The sequence below is a fragment of the Octopus bimaculoides genome, chromosome 10 (assembly GCF_001194135.2).
Source record: "Octopus bimaculoides isolate UCB-OBI-ISO-001 chromosome 10, ASM119413v2, whole genome shotgun sequence".
Lineage (NCBI taxonomy): Eukaryota > Metazoa > Mollusca > Cephalopoda > Octopoda > Octopodidae > Octopus > Octopus bimaculoides.
The window spans coordinates 38,990,252-38,993,754 of record NC_068990.1 but is presented as its reverse complement, the minus strand read 5'-3'; the positions used below and the strand labels follow the sequence as shown (position 1 = coordinate 38,993,754).

The 3,503-nt window shown below is 36.7% G+C and overlaps 1 long non-coding RNA gene across 2 annotated transcripts in view; it reads right to left on the bottom strand.

The window, feature by feature from the left end:
* The window catches only part of LOC128248851 (uncharacterized), a 31,992-nt gene that overhangs the window by 8,964 nt on the left and 19,525 nt on the right, over window positions 1–3,503 (bottom strand). Inside the window, exon 3 of one of the 2 annotated variants that reach the window (XR_008264975.1) lies at window positions 2,828–2,955. The exons of the other annotated variant lie outside the window; for it this stretch is intronic. This is a non-coding gene — a long non-coding RNA (uncharacterized LOC128248851). Of the gene's footprint in view, window positions 1–2,827; window positions 2,956–3,503 lie in introns of those variants that run through there. 2 annotated transcript variants of the gene reach the window in all.

Below are 3,503 nucleotides of genomic sequence, written 5' to 3'. Positions count from 1 at the left end.
GCGCGCGCGCGTGTGTGTGTGTGTGTGTGTGTGTGTGTGTGTGTGTGCGTGTGTGTGTGTGCGAATGTGCTGATATAAAAGGCAAAGAATGAGCCTGGTTGTTGCTTATCTGCAAGTCAGAATTACTCTTCCGATCTATAGTCAAATTGCTCAAATTCTTGATTTGTAATTCCATTATTAAATAGGCCTTTATTTTAAGAACATCCTCCGAGATTTGCGTAGGTTTTGACATTTTTTCTACTCGAAAGCGTGTGCAATGCATCATTATGCATTAATGTGTTAGATGACAAAACATCTCCTGACAGGCTATCAACATAACACTTCCAAGTTTTGACGAATTCAATCCTAAGAGATACAAGTCAGCTCTTGTCTGTTTGGCATTCTAGGTAATATCATTCGATAGGTTTTGTTTAACAAAGCGATTAATTTAAATTTTTTATAATGGTTAAAACGGACAATATGCTTTCACAATTTTAGCTTGAACTGTGTGAAAACATATGGCTTCTGTATACGGCTGCAAGACAAGTATGGAATTCTGTCTAAACAGCTATACATACCTCACCCTTATTTATGGAACTAAGTAGGTACGCATATACCCATCCACACAGACATACGCACGCACGCACGCACACACACATACACACACACACACACACACACACACACACACACACACACACACACACACACACACACACACACACACAAACATAAGCATACATGTATATGGGTGTGGTGTATAGACACATGAATATATATATATGTGAACGTGTGTACGCGTGTATGTATGTATAATTAATTTTAGTTCGTAATTTAGGAACAATAATGTTGCTATACGACAGAATGTTATAACTACGCTAATATATATTGTGACGAAGCATGGCGCATGATTCTTTGATAGTTTCCCTGGAAAAACAGTGGGTTCCACTTCAACTATTTTGTTATCCATTTAGTTAACAGAAAATATATGAAGTTGTACAAACTCATGTAACGAGAATATGCAAACGTTTGCAGTTAACGTGTAAACGTGACTGGTGGAATCTTCTATAACCAAAATAGAACCCAATGACCTGCTATCACCATGGAAATTTCAATTGAACATATTCTTGATAGTAAAACGGGCGTCTGATGCAGTAAGTCAAGAAACTTTAACATAATTCATATTACATAGTGATGAGTATAATCTTCAGCGTGTAACCGATATTCTTGTTCTTTGATCAACACTTATACCCGTATTTTCAATTCTTAGTTAGAAGTAGGAAATAGCGAGACAGACGCACAGACAGCTTGTGGCACCGATTTTACTCATGCAACGCCGACATTTGCATACTACATATTTTGCTTCATCAAATAATATGTAGACATAATGGTCTCTTGGCTCCAATATCGTTTATCTTTGTCCGTAATTTTTCTTTAAACAATATTATTTCCTTATACGTCTTTTCATTATATATTTATTTAGTTATATTCTTTATCCCAGACATTTCTTTGGCGTTAGTTAATTTTTTTTTATTTTGTGTTTGCAACTTCTCATTTTTCTGATATTGATTTAAATGTCGAAAAGTATAGCAGTAAAAACAACCACAATAGTAGCAACAGCAGCAGCATGAATTATACGCATATTTGTGTGTGTGTGTGTGTGTGTGTGTGTGTGTGTGTGTGTGTGTGTGTGTGTGTGTGTGTGTGTGTGTGTGTGTGTGTGTGTGTGTGTGTGTGTGTGTGTTTGTGTGTGTGTGTATGGGTCTATTACATTAATCCTAGCGTTCAACTGGTACTTATTTTATCAACTCTGAAGTCGACCCCGGCTCAAATACGCGTTGCACGTCTGTGATTACTGAACTCGCATACAAACTTTAACGACGTCAAGTGTTCTTCAATTTCCACCTAAGTATCACGCTCCTCGACTTTATTATTATAAATAAGATAAATAGTGAGATTGATAACGTCGATATCTCAGCACTAAAAAATATTCAGAACAAGTACATCGTAGAAAAACCTTTAAAAACCATCCTCCCTACGAAAATAACATGATTAACCGTTCTTCGAAAATAAAGAAACTTCATCATTGATTTTCCGCCCAGGCAAACTGTGGTCACGGTTGCTTGTATAAATGGAGATAACCTAGAAGACTTTATCAGGAAGCAACGTAACTTACTTAATCTTATCAGATCAGTAGATTTGGATGTGGTGCCCATCAGTGAGACCAGGATTTTCGGCGTACACGCAGTTCATGCATTTATCAAACTGCCTAGTTTTGCAAAATTGTTTTAGAAAGATATGGACCTCGATATCTGAGCAACCTTCTTAACTGCGACGTTTAAGTCGAGAATCCTTGATGCAAACAACAGCTAACTCTGTCATGTCTTGATTTGTGCTCAACAGGTGTTATTATTATTATTATTATTAGTATTATTATTTATGTATCTATTTATTTAATCTAACCCATGATGATGATGGAGAGTTATGAAAATACTCATGTCTAGCAATTATTTGAGCTTTAGGCAGACGGCCAACAATATTGCAGGAGGGGCATTTAATGGCTATCATCCATCTCTACACACAAAATCTCTCGTATCAAATCTTTCATGAGACGAATACATATTCAAAATCGACCTAAGTATTTACTTATTTTCTTAACGTGCAGTTTGCCGTTGTAAAATAGTGAAAGCAAAATGTCCTTATAAGATGATTGTATATTGCGATAGAAACTGCAATGAGGACAGTGACATCCCGTAATTTATAAAATAATTGTGGAAAACAATAAAAGAGTTTACCTTCCCAAATATAGACATTGCCTTTCATATATTTTTAACATCAATGATCACAAATTACTCAGATGAGTGTTCATTTTCTCTAGTATATTATAAATCCCATCAGAACAAGGATGCTTTATCTCTAAGTGTAGAAGCAGATGTGTTACGCATGATTGATTTTGAGGATCTGATCAACGAACAACTGCAATTAAAAATGTAAGAGAAAACTTTTCAAATATAAATAAAGTGGATGTATGTTGTTGTTCCTTCTCGAGCCATACCTAGCTCATAAGGGCTGGTTCCCGGTTTCATTAGCGTATAGGTTCCCCATCTGGATAGGATGCCGATCTGTCCGCAAGTGAGTTACTAGTTGCAGGAGGAAAGAGCGAAAGCAAGTTGTGGCGAAAGTGTCAGCAGAAGTTCGCCATTACCTTCTACCGGAGCCGCGTGGAGCTTAGGTGTTTTGTTCATAAACACACACATCACCCGGTCTGAGATTCGAACCCGTGATCACTCGACCACGATTCCGCTGATCTAACCACTAGGCCATGTGCCTCCACTAAAGTAGATGTCTATAAAAAATAAATGTTATTTTCCATCTTACTGCTATTTCTATTTCAATTTTTGAAAAATAAAAATATATTTTATGGTTTATTCTTGTTTCTATTTAGAATTATTTATATATGGGACAACAACATCCTTTAGGTACTTAGGGCCCCAATGCGCCTTAATTCGGCGCTGGGTCGATGT